The sequence below is a fragment of the Lampetra fluviatilis genome, chromosome 48 (genome assembly GCF_964198595.1).
Source record: "Lampetra fluviatilis chromosome 48, kcLamFluv1.1, whole genome shotgun sequence".
Lineage (NCBI taxonomy): Eukaryota > Metazoa > Chordata > Hyperoartia > Petromyzontiformes > Petromyzontidae > Lampetra > Lampetra fluviatilis.
In genome coordinates this window covers 5,255,545-5,271,863 of record NC_136322.1, presented here as the reverse complement: position 1 = coordinate 5,271,863, position 16,319 = coordinate 5,255,545, and the positions used below count along the sequence as shown (strand labels likewise).

General features: G+C 46.1%; 1 pseudogene; it reads right to left on the bottom strand.

Annotated features, from left to right (window-relative positions):
• Positions 1–699: 699 nt before the first annotated feature.
• The window catches only part of LOC144948134 (receptor-type tyrosine-protein phosphatase beta-like), a 96,414-nt pseudogene continuing 80,794 nt past the window's right edge, over positions 700–16,319 (bottom strand).

The following is a 16,319-nucleotide window of genomic DNA, read 5'->3' as shown; positions in this document are numbered from 1 at the left end:
TATAATACATTATAACACATTAACCCAGAATCAAGACCCGACGCAGACGATCCATGGCTTTAATCTTCCACGAAAATTATGGGCACAACCCCCAAATCGAATCCATACGAACCATGGCAGATGCGGTTACTTAAAGCACATTTTATAATGAAAACTCTCCTGTAGCGTGTGCCTGTGGTCACCCAGAGTAGACCACAGAAGGTATGACTCTTCAATGCCCAATTCACAAATACGAAGGGTGGAGGCATCATCAGACCAGTACAATCCACTACATCTGACACAATCTGGCTAAACCACTTCAACGTAAAATTATAGTTGTTACTCTTTACCTACATCAAACATTCGAAGAAGTCACGTATAGATTTCCACTGAGACCATTACACTTGCATCGGTACCCTTAGACTAGTACAGATACCCCATACACTCACGGATCTACAGGCACAGCTGCAAAAAGGCAGAGCATTTTTTGCAAGAGAAATATTTGTTTTCGAATAAGTGCAATGTCTGCCCGCTGGTGGCATTATAACAAACTCACACCTGATAAATGTGTGCCTGGCACGAATGAATTAACCTTGAGTACGAGGTTAAATTGACCTTGACATGAACCCAGCACAGGAAAGGTCTGGTTCATGCTTTTAAACTCAATAGAGGATCTGTTTTATATATCGAACAGGAGGAGGTGGAGAGTGACTTGAATGGCTATTTCACAATGACGTATGCATTGTCGGGGGCGAGATAGGTGGGATCAGAACTGTCCACGGTCTTGGCATCATCTCCTGTCTTCGACGGTGCACCTGAGTGGTAGTCCTCTTGGAGTTTACTTGAATACAATGAAAATAAATGTTTGAGCACGAGGATCCAACACACATGTAACAATAACTATGTATATCTATCTTTATAAAAGCGCCACTCACAAGTATAGATACAATCAATGTAAGCAAAATAGCAAGCTGATAATAACAATTTATTAATAATAACATGCATAAAAAATCTAAACAATCGGGACATTTTATTTTTATGCGAATTATTTTAACAAATGTAATAAACCCACTCCGGACGATATCGTATCTCTTGTCTTGTCTTTATTCGTTCTTCATTTACACAGCTCTCTCACACACTGGGTTCCTCTTTCCCATTACTCCCGTTACTCCCATTACTCGAACTTGGCGTTCACTCGCTTTCCTCACTCCCTCACACCGCTGGCTAACGGCGTTCGGGAGACAGCCTCCGGCCTGCCACGTAGCCGCTGGTGTGCCGGAGGCGCAGACGTGGTCTCTCCTCGAACCTCTCCACACTGACCACAAGCTGTCTTTCTCCACCCCTTATATCACCTGGCTCACGTGATGCCACGCAGCCAATCATGAGCCTCACCCCTGGAACCTTTTAGATGTTGCTATACAGCCCCAGGGCTACGTCCCTGGCTCGACGTCCCATTGGCTATGGGCTGATGCCGGCAGAGCCTATCACCATCGCCCGGTTACCCCCGGGTGCATCCTCATATTACATCACCCCCCCTCCCCCCCCCCCCACGTGTGAAAAGTCAGCTCTCTCGGTTGGGAAAAGGGCGATGCACCGTAACGAGCAGATGTACCCACAGGTACCTGCGGACAATAGAGCCAAGCCGTGTCGCCAACAGCCCATGGCATGTCGCGTCGCGACCGACGAGCATATCGCTTGTTCCGGGCCTGCGTCCGGGCCGTAGCGAGCCTGGCGGCCTTCCGTGCCTCCGTAAAGCGGCGAAGCGACTCGCCGACATGTTCAGGCAAGGACAGGGGGGGGGTTCCTTCGTGGCCGTAGCCAGTTGCACTTCAATGGGAGGCACATTCTCCCGACCGTACATAAGGAAAAATGGCGAGTATCCCGTAGAAGCGTGTGGGACCATGCGGTAGGCAGACAGAACGCCAGGGATATGCAAGTCCCAGTCGGTCTGCTTTTCACTCACCGTGTGAAAAAGCATGGCCAACAAGGTAAAGTTAAACTGTTCCTCCATTCAATCCGTCTGCAGGTGGTAAGGGGAAGTGCGTATTTTCTTTGTGCCCAAGGCTGCGCACACATACCGGAGCAATTTAGAGGAGAAGTTATGGCCCTGGTCCGTGAGTAATCTCTCCAGAGCACCTTTGTCCATCACGTAACCATTGAGGAATGCTTCGGTCATGGACAAAGCCAATTGGTCGGGCAGGGGCCAGGCCATCGGCCAGCGAGAAAAATATTCAACTCCAACCAAGAGGAATTTGTTACTCCTAGCAGAAGAGGGGAACGGCCCAAGGATATCAAGAACAACTAGCTCATTCATCCGCGAAACTTCAATCGACTTATTTATCACGCAGCGGTTTCCGCCTTGCACATTCCTGGCATGCCTGGATAGCCTTGACGACATCCGCCGTCATGCCGGGCCAAAAGAAGATCCTCTACATTGTGAGAAAGGTTTTCTGCACACCGAGATGCATCAACTTGTCGGCATGCAGCGCGCGGATAAGATCATGACGAAGTGATGTCGGCAAGACAAGCCGTGATTGGCCTAACAAGCCTTCTCTGCACATAAGCAACCCATCCCGGATGGTAATCTGCTGTGAGTTCCCACAGGACAAGTGAGACTGCGACCCTTCTGCCCGATCGCGCAGAGGAGCCAACGAGGCGTCGGCCATCTGTTCACGTTGCCACACCGAATGTGACAGGTGCAGCGTGCTGTCGGTCACAACCGGCGCGGCCTGTCCGTCAACCTCCGACACTGTGCTCATAATAGGGGTGGGGAAGGCGGTGCTGTGCAGCGATGTGTGCCTGACGAACAGGCACAGGGAGGGCCCTGAGGCAACCTGGAAGGTGCGTCTGCATTTCCATGGTGGGTACCCTTACAGTAGGTTATATCAAAAGAGAATTCCGGCAACATCTCCAACCATCGTGACAGCTGTCCAGACGGTTGTTCCAATTTCAATAAGTATTGCAGGGCTGCTTGGTCAGTGCTTACGAGGAATTTTCTACTGTAAAGATAGGGCCGGTACTGGCGAACAAAATTAACGATCGCCAGCAACTCCCGGCGAGTGACACAATAACGAGTTTCAGCTGGGGATAAAACCCTGCTGCCGTACGCCACGACTCGTTCAATGCCGTTTTTACGTTGAGACAGGACAGCACCGATGCCGGTATCGCTAGCATCCGTGTCAAGGATGAAAGGCTACGAAAAATCCGGGTAGTCAAGCGTCGGTGCAGTAGCCAATCGATCCCGGAGGGACTGGAAGGCCAGTTCCTCTTCCGATCCCCATTTGAACCTCCGATTCTTGCCCGTCAAGACATGCAGAGGCCTTGCCAGCATGGCAAATTTTTTAATGAACCGACGATAATAAAATGCAAAGCCAATGACACGGCGCACGTCCCCTACGGAAGTGGGCATCGGCCACTCACGGACACAAGAAGTCTTAAATTTTGATTTAAAGCTTTCGTAACTGCAGGGATTTATATTCTTGGTTCTTTCAGTAAAGTCACGTAGAAGGGAAATAATAAAATAATATAAATATAAAACAATAAAAATTCTCACGACGTGTCGACTGCAACACAAGCAATCGTCACCAGGTGTGAAATCCACAGCAAGAAATTTTGAAAAAAATTTACCCGTAAAAACAACGTTTTTCACTATAAATCTTTTATATGCGTGGCGGCTAGAATCATCTCGTCCTCTGGCTTGAGATGGCTGCCACCTATGGGTCAGATGATTGCCTGCCACCATTAAGCAATTGGTAATTAAATATAATTTATTTTTTCCTAAAAAGTGTAAAATTTTGAAAAAAAAATTTCACGAAAATAAATTGTCACGCACAACGAGTCTGTGTGCAAAGTGTCAGCTCGATTGGATCACGGGAAGTGGGTTAAAAACGACCGAAAGATTTGCACGGTCGTAAGCAAGCATGCAAGTGAACTTAATATAAAGGATTTAAAAAGTGGCGGTTTTTCCCTAACTTCAGCACCAAGGACAGCGATTTGGTAGTTTGCCAGATGGACGAGTCCATCTATGTTCGGAAAAGAGGAGGGGGGAGCAGAAAATGGAATGTGGTCTGAAAGTCACCGTAAGCGTGAACACAATCAATTAAGACCTGAAATGGTTGATCAAATCCTTGCAATGATTGCTAAGCCAGAATCCATCTTCTCGGTTGAAATTGTCTCTGTGTTTGTATATGTGAATAGCCTCATGAACGAACCTCTCATGGTAGCCAGATGAGAGGATTGAGAAGGTCGGCGGAGGAATCGGGGCCCCAACGACGCTGCATGAATTTCTTATGAGCGGCCGACGGCAACTTATAAACCTACGCCATCTCAGCGAACGCGTCCTTCAGCGTCTTCTTTTTGTCGGCAGGGATGGAGCGAAACACTGCCAACGACACGCCGTCCAGTAGTGTAGGCAAAGCGTCCAACGCCTCGGCCTCTGTCCACCGTACGGATCGAAAAGTGGACTCGAACCGCCAAGTAAAGGCGCTCCAGTCACCACCGATGACAAATTCCTTGATGTTGGGGAGGCGATGGCTGCGGCCACCGTTGTCGTCTTTGGGCGCGGCCGCTCCCACCAACCCCGCAGCACGCGGCTCCACCAAAATGGCAGCCACAGGCGGCGCGGCCGAGACCACGCCCACGCCCAAAATGGCGGGTCCGCTCCACGCGGCGGGTGTAGTGGCAGCCGTCTCCTCCGAGACCCCCCCGAAGGAGGCCCTGGTCGTCCGCACTCGACATCATCCGCAGCCGGAGTAACATCTACGTCGGCATCTCCGCGCAGCGCGGTGCCCGGCGCAGCAGTGGTCGCCGCAAGCGGGGCCGTCGCCCCCTGATGCAGCAAGCGCTGGTCGAGGGAGTCGTCGTCGTCCGAAGGTGGATCCGGTGGGTTTTTTTTCTTGAGGTGCCTGGACATCGTTGTTCTCAGCCCAAGCGGTCTCAAAAGTCACTTCTGACATCGGTGTAATAAACCCACTGCGAACGATATCGTATCTCTCGTCTTGTCTTTATTCGATCTTCATTTACACAGCTGTCTCACACACTGGGTTCCTTTTTCCCGTTACTCCCGTTACTCGAGCTTGGCGTTCGCTCGCTTTCCTCGCTCCCTCACACCGCTGGCTAACAGCGTTCGGGAGATAGCCTCCGGCCTGCCACGTGGCCGCTGGCGTGCCGAAGGCGCAGACGTGGTTTCTCCTCGAACCTCGCCACACTGACCACGAGCTGTCTCTCGTCCTCTCACCTGGCTCACGTGATGCCACGCGGCCAATCATGAGCCTCACCCCTGGAACCTTCTAGATGTTGCTATACAGCCCTAGGGCTATGCCCCTGGCTTGACATCGCATTGGCTGCGGGCTGAGGCCAGCAGTTCCTATCACCATCGCCCAGTTACCCCTGGGTGCATCCTCATATTACACAAGCGCCCGTGATTTTGACCAAGGCAGTCACCTGTCTAATACATTTGGACTGCGCCCTCGCCTTCAGCTCCATCCTCCCCTCTCTCTCCCCCTGTCTCTGCCCCCTTCCTCCCGCCATTGTCTAACGCATTCGCTTTACTTGCTCTACTTCTGGTGCTTTGCTCCTACATTGGCGCTGGCTGCCCCGCCCATGCTGTTTACGCCACACAGCTTTGCTCACTCTGAAAGCCCTTAAAAGCAGTTGCATTTAGAGGCTTGCCCCCTCTTTTCTCTCCGCCTGATGAATGCCGCTTGTGTTGCGATCGAAACGTCGTGCTTTTTTACTTTTATTTTTTATTTTTATTTATTTTTTATTTTAATTTATTTTTTATTTTAATTTTATTTTATTTTATATCTACGTGACTTTCCCAAAAGAACCAAGAATATGTATTCCTGCAGTCACGAAAGTTTTAAGTCAAAATGTAATGTATTTAGAAAGGCTACAGAGATGATGAAATCTGATACAAATATAGTTGAACCATCGCCATATGTACTACAAAAAAAATATTACAATGCAAACATGATGCCTTGTATAAAGGTGTCAGTTTTTGTACCAGTTGAAAGGGTAAAAACCTATCCCTATATTTTGCCACTGGTAAAGGAGGTCTCATAGTGTAAATGCGTACCCCGAGCTCTCAATACTCTGATAGTGTGCTGTTTTACTGGTAGGAACGAAGTGAACCAGCCTATAATAGATGATATCGTCCGTCCGTCCATCCGTCCGTCCGTCCGATGTCCGATTAGATGTAGCAACATCGCCCCCTACTGCAAACACTTGGCAGGACCCTACAAAAACCTTTAGACTCAGTGAGGCTTTCCTGGCTAAACAAGTGTAACATTCCCTTATAATTCCCTGAGATAGTTTTTTAATTCCCTGAGATAGTTTTTATACTGGTAGGAACGAAGTGAACCAGCCTACAATAGATTATATCGTCCGTCCGTCCGCCCGATGTCCGATTAGGTGTAGCAACATCGCCCCCTACTGCAAACACTTGGCAGGACCCTACAAAAACCTTTAGACTCAGTGAGGCTTTCCTGGCTAAACAAGTGTAACATTCCCTTATAATTCCATGAGATAGTTTTTTAATTCCCTGAGATAGTTCTTATACTGGTAGGAACGAAGTGAACCAGCCTACAATAGATTATATCGTCCGTCCGTCCGTCCGATGTCTGATTAGGTGTAGCAACATCGCCCCCTACTGCAAACACTTGGCAGGACCCTACAAAAACCTTTAGACTCAGTGAGGCTTTCCTGGCTAAACAAGTGTAGCATTCCCTTATAATTCCCTGAGATAGTTTTTTAATTCTCTAAAGTAAAAATTAACTCATTCCCTGAGATAGTTTTTAATTAAAACATTTACATAAAAAATGAACTCACAGCCGCCTAAAGCCTACAGCTGGGCCTAAAGCCTAGAACTAGGCCTCAAACTCTCCCTTCGTATCGTACCCCCGCGTGTGTGAAAGGGAGTTCATGTTTAACAATGTTACATTCCCTGATGTTTTTAAATAGAAACATTTAAATTTAAAGCGTTTACATTAATAATTAAAACATTTAAATTAAAAATTAACTCACAGCTGCCTAAAGCCTACAGCTAGGCCTAAAACTTAGAACTAGGCCTCAAACTCTCCCTTCGTATCGTCCGATTAGGTGTAGCAACATCGCCCCCTACTGCAAACACTTGGCAGGACCCTACAAAAACCTTTACACTCAGTGAGGCTTTCCTGGCTAAACAAGTGTAATAATACATTATGTTTATATTCTTTGGTTATTCGTTCCTACCAGCCGACCCCGCAGGGATCTGTTTGAGTTGTACGCCTTTTGGCGTCATCTGGTCCAACACCAATGGAGACTAGGCTCTAAGAAAAGCTGTCTCGGGTGTGGACCAATCAACTTCAAGGACAGTGCATATCATTATCAGAGTTGTTTCTTTTTGTTTGCATTTTGGCTGCTTGTGTTGTGGTTATTGCAAACATGATGCATTGTATAAAGGTGTCAGTTTTTGTACCAGTTGAAAGGGTAAAAACCTATCATTTCAAAAGCCAAGTCATATTATTCATTTGTGTTTTTTTGCATTCTGGAAGAGTAAAATTTTAAAGTCCTTCTAATAAATTGAGTTGAATTCGATTTTTATTTTTCAATCGACTAAGCCTGGATGAGAATGTGATACGAGTAACATCAAGTCACATTTTTATTGTATCTTAAAGGATTTTTTTAATTTAAAATTGTATTTGTACAGTGTAAATGTTTCTAACAAAAATAAAGTGTGACCCATAATATTGTTCATTGCATGAACTAGACACTTACCCCCATGGTAAGCATGATTTTCTCTCGTGTAAAATTGGATCACCTATACTAATAGCAAATTACGTGTCAATTTTATGCAATTGTGACTTTTCCACGTACCCATTATCCAGATCTTCATAAACTGAGTCGTCAGAATTCACGTATTCATTGTCGGCCTTATGACTTGCATCACCAACATCCTTTTTCATGCCACTTGGTATAGCCGGGAGATCATCCCATTTTCTTGTGCTAAAAAAATAAAATGGTATTGCAATATATTGCTGAGCAACATGCAGGCAATGTGCAAAAAGTACTTTTATCGGAAAGGTAGCTAAAACTGATGTTGCCCGCCTCAAAACGCAACCGCACGAACCACGTCGCTTGTCACTCCGTGCCCGTTGAGTTTTAATGTTTGTACTTTTTTACCATTAGGAATATAATTACTTAATTATTCACTTCAGAAATAAATACTTGAATCGTGTTCTTATTTGCCGAGACGTGTCTACAAATAGACAGTTTACATCAATGGAAGCTCCTGGCCTCCAACTGTGATTTACAGAATGTACTTGTTTTAGCCCATTGTAGTGTTTCCAAAATTGCTTTTTTTAAATTCCATTTCATGAGGAAGCCACTGGGCCATGCACTTTTAAAAAACTAGATTGTAAACTCATGTCTTTATAACTGTGTTAGTTTGTGCTTCCCGCCCCCCGCCAAAACCTCCGATGAGCACGGTTGAATACGTACGGTATGAAAGAGGTTCAACATGTGTATATACAAACAGCAGCGGGACATTCTCAGTGGTGAGCACATACGATTCGTAGAAGAGACATCCAGTGCATGCAGGTACTAAGACACCAACACGTGAATAATGCCACTGCTAATGCTAGAAATAGTTTAGAAAGCAAACAAAATCAAACTTCACCGCCACTATTTCATTACTGCAGGTCACTGCGAGCTGCCTAAGTGACATAAAAACCATGCTGAGCATTATTGATATATTCAGTGTACGACTCAAACAGAATTAGTTTTGTACTGTAAGACACTGGTTGTTATTATAATATATGTCGATAATCTCAAATGCTATACAAGACACAGAAGCAAACTCTCATTAACTCTTTCAAAAAATGCTTCACTTCCATTTTATAATGGAACTTATAAAATATTATTTAATAAATGGAAGCGTATACACTTTTCATTTTATAAGGTAAGGCCCAGTGAGCAATGTAGCTATTTTTTAGAAGTGACCTGGCCACGAATGATAACTGAACAAAGTGATGTATCAGGGGGGAATGTATAGCAGCCAAATATTCAAGTCTAAACGCATGTTTCCAAATTTGGAGAGAAAAACCAGAGGGCCTGGTAAAAAATCCATGCCACCATGGGAAGAACATATCAACTCCAAATATACAGGCGTCAGGGCCTGGATCGAAACCACGACCTACTGCATACCAGGCAAGGTAGTTAACATCTCGCCACCTTGGCCTCGTAAAAACATGAATATGTTTTATGACCATATCAACGTAAATAAATATGAATATGTTTTAATATATGTTTTAAAAATGTCCACAGGTCCTGACATCTTGTGGAAGAGAGTTCCATAGTCTGAGGTGTTGTATCCTAGCCTTCTTCCATCATTGATATATAATGAATGAAAACACACCAAAGCGCAGCAAACTGCAAAACACCAGGTGTTGTTAAGTAATGAACGGGAGGAGGGCTAGGATGGCAGAATTGCAACCTTGCATCAAGGAAAGATAAGGCCTGATAAACGGGCATATGTCACCCGTGCAGGCGGCATAGACAGTGGGAGAGTCAGCCAGACATAGTTAAGGCAAAAAGCCCAACCATCTATGACCTCAGCACATGGGCGAATAATGGGGCAGTGTCAACTCGAAGGCAATGAAAGGAAGCAGAGGCGCCTTTGTCTAAATCACAACCACAGAAAGCCAGGAATCATCACTGATTGTGTGTTTAGGGATTCCGAGCTAATTGGAACACGTGCACACAGGGAGGAGAAATACGCCTTGTTCTCCTGCAGCTGAGGGAGCAAAGATAAACCCAGCTCAAGGCTGGGTGTGCACAGGGGAGGGAGCTGATTTAAACAACCCTGCACGTTTGAACGTGAGGGGGCCTTGTCCTGAAATTAATAACACTCCCAGAGCAGAAGGTTGGATGACCACAGTGAAGGGTGTTGTGCATCTCTCAAGGATGCAGGCTCAGCTGAACAGCGAGGCTGCGGGGGTCACCAGAAGTTCGTGTTCGCCTAGTTAAGTCAAAAAGCTCAATTATTCTGTATTGCTATTAAAGTCACGTTAAAGTCGGAATTTAACAACAGGGTAGGCTAAAGTTATTGATATGAAATGTTATTTCCATACCTTAATACTTTATATACAACTCGACCCGAAGCATAACGGGATGAATCACCACCAGGTCGAATATAAAATACATAATAAAAGAGCGATGTTAAACCCAGGGTCGGAGAGAAAGGGAGATCCCGGCCGTCTTTGTATCCCCGCAGCGCGGGATAGGAGTGTATACGCTCGAGGAAACACCTCCACTTGAGTCAAGCACCACGATGGGAAATGACAGACCTTAGGTTACATACAGAATCATAACTGTAAAATGGTAAGGGACAAATGTTAAAACTTTTACCCATTTCTTTGTGCGTCAGTGAGGGTCGGAGGGAGTGTGCCCCTCCCTCCAGGTGGTGCAACACGGACAAAGATGCCTATGAGACGATTTGTAACGTATGTGTTTTGGTTCATGAAGAAGGCCAAACAAGAGATAATATCGCACCCAGACAGAGAGACGACCTCGAGGCAATTTTTAACACCTGATTGTTTGCTCGTGGATTTTATGGAGGGAGTATGACAACGGAATATACCGTGGGTGATGCACACAAGGACACACGGACGTACGGACACACACATGGACACACCTACCTACGGACAGATCCTGACACAGTAAATCAAAAAAAAACCCGCCTTGTGGGCAGGGTCCAAAGGGATTTTTCGGCATAAAAGAAAGGACCCTGAGCATTGGAAATCAGTTCGACCGGGAGGGTCGACTCAGGAGTTCGACCAGCGGGTCGGCTCAGGAGTTCGACCAGCGGGTCGGCTCAGGAGTTCGACCAGCGGGTCGGCTCAGGAGTTCGACCGGGAGGGTCGGCTCAGGAGTTCGACCGGGAGGGTCGACTCAGGAGCTCGACCGGGAGGGTCGACTCAGGAGCGAGCTGCGACCAGCGGGTCGGCTCGACTCATCTTCAGCTCGACCGGGAGGGTCGGCTCAGGAGCTCGACCGGGAGGGTCGACTCAGGAGCGAGCTGCGACCAGCGGGTCGGCTCGACTCTTCAGCTCGTCTGGGACTCAGCCGAGTTCAGCCGGCTCTCGGGGCTCGACTCAAGCGGCTCCCCATCTCCTCTGCAGGCGGGCAAGACCCGCTTGACAGCTCAACTCGGCCTGCGTGGGTCAACCTCTGCCGCGTCGGAGGTCTCTGCAGCTGACGGTCGCGGTTTGGCGACGAGGCTTCGTGCTCACCCTTGGTCGATGACCCAACACTGCACGCTGCGAGCGAGCTGTGGGCGCCACCTACCGACCGGGCATCCAAACCAAGTTCACCACGGTGACAGGGGAGCGACTGATACGTATGACGCGCACCGCCCCCTCACCACACGACCACCAGGCGTTTGTTTGACATAAAGAACCGACTCCGAACCCTGACTATTCAAGACAACTCTTACCACTCAAACACACTCGAACCCATAAGCCATCCGTGGCTGTGAAGGCACCACAACGAGACCGAGTGATGGCCATCCGTCGTTTATAAGAGTATTCGTAATTTTTATCTTTAATATTTAGTGGGCTGTACTCTTAATCGCATAAATTCCCAACAGATCCATCAATACGAATTGATTCTTGGCACCTCCTTCCGCCGAGCCACGCTCACGTGGGGAGTGGTGGCCCACCAGATCCTTATCAGGTGATCTGGTCCCCAATTAGTATAACGATCTTCGGAAAAGGAGCACCGTCACAGGCCCTTACTCCGAGCCATTCTGTTGTCAGATAACCTGCCGATGTATCTGTTGAGATTGGTGCCTTTAAGAATAATAACTGTTTTTGATTTTTTTTTTTATCGCCGTATAATCTTTCAAGTATCTTTCAGTCATAATCGCCGCACGTACTCGCATCCTCTACAGAATATTCAACTGTCCCGTGACCCAAGGTGCTAACAACGTGATAAGGGTTGCGTATGATCAATAAGGAGGGCGGTACTGCGTGAACAATATTGAGTATAATCATTCATTAAAGTTAAGGTTTTTCTTAGCATAGTATTTGCATATTTTAATGACTCTCTCTCTCACTAACAACCATCGCGTTATGCAGGATCCATGTGCCGTTGTCAAAGTGAAATCAGACAATCGTTGATGATACTGTATTGATGCCGTGTTGACGTTCCGGGATTGAGAGTTCGCATACTATATCATAGTTGAGGTTGAATTAGTAATAAATTGATTAATACAGAAGTGGTTGTGTGATTTTTTCCTGAAATCTATGCATAAGATCTGCTTCTGCGTTGAGATCTGAACTTGGTGACCTTAATAAACACACTAATACATACTCAGTAAATGTTAAAGCGATAACGGGGTGAACCGGGGACCTAAAATATAAGCGAGAATGAGACGAACCTAGACAACGATGCCGAGTTAATCTAAGTTAATCTTGCATACTTACACCACACCTGCATAACTGCATACGATTAATTGCCTTATTCCGATCGATAACCCACCCTCGTCACCGAGGCGGGGTCTGGTTATCATAACGACTTGCATTATCATAATTACACCCACTCGCATAATTACTACGATTACCTCTCGAATTGGCATAATTAAATGTGCATAATTACATAAATTAACATATTTCCGGATAATTACACATTTGGCCAAATTTCATTTGATTATTATTATTTTCACTGAATATTCATAACCCACATATACAACATAATAATTTCACCCACGCACGCATACAACATAACAAATTTTGATTACCCAACATATACAACAGAGGGCTACAGGGGAAAACGCGTGGTCACGAGTCAACGAAAGCCTCGTCCTTGGAATGTAGATAATATTTGCATCTCCAGATCTCTGAGACCTGAGGGTGACTGGTGAACGGGAGCTAGATAAGTGGATGAGACAAGCGGATAAGTGGAATGAATACTTACCTAGTTTGCTGTGTGGAATCGGGTTTCTTGAAACAGTTCCTGTAGAAAGAGGGACATGTTGGGAACATTTAACGAATAGGGAGACTACTAGGTGGACAGACACACAGATGAATGGACAGACAGAAGCAGTGATAGGTCTAGGAACGAACTGAGTTCCTGGCGTTTAATCTGGGCAGATGCCTGTGTTTAAAACTGGGCTCAACCCAGTCAACAATGAAACCCACACTTTCCGTTGCAGAGTGAGTAGGAATCTGCTGCCCCCTGTTGTATGTCTATATGTATGTTGAAATTACTTCGCACCTTACGTAGACAACCGTGCTAATCAGAGGTGCGGGGGAAGGACAACAAACTAAACACAAAGCAGTTTAAAAAAATAAGTTTGTCAGACAAGATGATTTAAAAGTGCATAGTTCCAATGGCTTCCGAATATCGGAAGGACGTTCCAGACGGCCGCAGAAGCGCATGCAATAGCATGCAATACAGTGACCATCTTTGTTCAATGGTTTGGCCAAAAGCCATTGCGAAGATGACTGGAGTTAAGTGACTCACTTAACTTTGAGGAATTTTGCACGTAGTTGTGCGATATCCACTTCCCCAAGACCGTTTTCTAACACAGGGTGATGCACTACTCTGCGAAAAATTCGAATGGATAATTTGTCTCGTGACGGAACATCATAAACACTATCAAAAGACACAGCATCAACCGAACTTTAGAAGTCACTTTCTTGAGGAAAGCAGAGTTGTTGTCTTTTTACAAAGAAGCTGCATGGGTTAAGAGATACTCACCAGGGTCTCGAGGATTGGCAAATAACTGCACAACACGCGTAGTATGGACAGGCCTTTATCCAGCAGTGAATAGATGAAGGGTTGTTCATGTACATCTGTGACCAAAGTTGATATCGCGGTGAATGTGAGGTTGGCAGCTGTGCTGTGTGTGTGTGCACTCAGAACGTACAGCTGCTTCCGGCGTATGTAGAGTAAGACCCCTCCAACAATGATCACAAACGCTCCCAGCACACCTCCCACCACACCTCCCACCACAGGGCCAATGATGCTTCCCGAGCCTGATAGGGAGGGGAAAGGAGAGTAGGACGACATCAGTGCTGTGTCAAGACCAATAGGTTTTACATATTTCTCCATACGAGGGTTTTTTTGGGTTATATCGCGTAAATATAAATGTGCTGTTAAACGCAACACCACCAAACACAACCAATCACGTAAACAAATGTGCCAATTAGTTACTAGTTCAGCACTAACCGGTGATGTGTTTCAGAGTAAACCCATAACATGTACAATTCAAGTATTACATTACAACCAGCCTCATCAGGCAACAGTCATAATTGACAAACTTTACGAATTGGCTGTCGGGTTTTGGCGGGTTTAACGACACACATTTATATTTATGTGATCTAACCCACTCGTCGGCATATACCCGATCTCTGATCTTGACTCACCCAGCTTCTCTACCTGGTCCTGACTCATCCACCTACTCTATTTGGTCCTGACTCACCCACCTACTCTACCTGGTCCTGGCTCACCCACCTACTCTCTTCTTCTCCCGCCCCTTCACTGGAACAAACTCCCCCCCCCCAACATTAAGCAATGATCTACGCTCACTCGTTTCTTCTCCTCCTCCAAAACTCACGTATTGTTCCCTAGCTCACCGCACGACTCCTTAATTTTCCCCTCATGACCACCACCATTCATGCTTCCTCTTCATATTCTCATGACAAGTCTCCCCGCTCATTCCCTCATTCATTCAATACATTCATGCATTCATCATCATTCGCCGTCATTAATTTTGCCTGAACGTAATTCACGCAATCATCACAGATTTGCTCATAGCTTCCTCTCATCTCTTGTATTCACATCATCTCCACCATTACATTCATATGCACCATTCCTAATTCTCCATACAGCGATAAATAAATTTAGTTCATACAAAATAAGCTTTTATCTCCATCAGACACTGGCCCTGCTGGTTACCGCTCATTGTCCGGCATCCCTGCCCATTGTTCAGGTTTCTCAGTTTTTGCCAAACGCTTCAGAATAGCGGCAACATCCTTTCTGGAACTGAAACCGTGCCGACCCAAATAAAAAAGAACAGAGCTTCGAGGAAACAATTAAATGTAAAAATGCGTATTGTAGATGGTCAATATTTTGTGCACACTTTTGCTGTGCATACTGATGACTGCAGTGCTCAATGAACCTGGTTTCCCGAGTTTGATTCCCAGTCACAATTCATTTCAGGGGTGACTGATGTCTGAACCAGTCCTTGCCTCTAGCCCCCTGCACCAACGTGCACCGACCAGTGGGGTGAAACGTGGCCACGCAACTCCCACGTGTGGTGAAACGAGGTCAAGACAGCATAGGGAGCCCTTCAATTATGAGCATATCAAGATTGTTTCAATGTCATTTGGTTTTCTGGAGACTTTGCAATTGTGACTGGTTTATAGTGGAGATGTAAGACTGTCTGAACAGAGTCCCAGTTTGCCTAGGACCATTGACTTCTCGTCTAGATTTCACACAAAGCGCTTGCCACATATTAACCTACTGTAGATACCTCGCAGATCTCATCAAGAAGCATAAAGCATCATCACACAAATTCCGGTCATCCTCACAGCAGCAGCGGCTTTTGGCTAAATGTCTAACAAAGATGGTCAGGGCATCACGCGGTGCTTCCATTGTGCTTCTGAGGCCATCTGGAACGCCATAGGACCTATGCACTTTTAAATCATCAATTGAAAACGCATTTCTTTGGAACTGATTTTTCTGTTTAGTTAATTGTCCTTTCCCCACACCTCCAATTAGCACAGTAGGCTATGTATGGTGCGAAATAAGTTCAACATACATACACATGTGCACGAGCTGGATATGCTCCAATGCTGAATTGCAGTAAATCGGAATACTTACTCAATAATGTCATGAGTGGTAGAGAGAAGCGTGTGTCCGTGTAGATGGCTACCCCTCCAGCACGGACGGAGCGTGCATTTGGAATGTACGTGTAGACGCGGAAACTGATCCTGAATGGTGGCAATGGACAAGGTGGAAGAACGACACGAGAATGAGGGCAGGAGTTTACACAACTGATGGGTGGGGAAATATGGATCCATGGGTGGTATATACAAGAGGTGAATGAGAGGTCATACCTTCCCCATTGGCCTATTATGAGGCTTGTCATTGCAACTTTAAAACATGGCACTTGTACCAGTCTACATGCACTCTTTAGCAGCAGAGCAGTGTAGTAAATACTCTCAAAGAGCAAGATGGCCCCGTTGATGGCAGCCTCGACCGGTTGGTGCTACCTATTTTGTCTTGTTTTGTCTGTTAATTGTGTTCTGCCAAGTTTTTTGGAGTTCTCTAACAAGAGACGAACTTTTAAACAT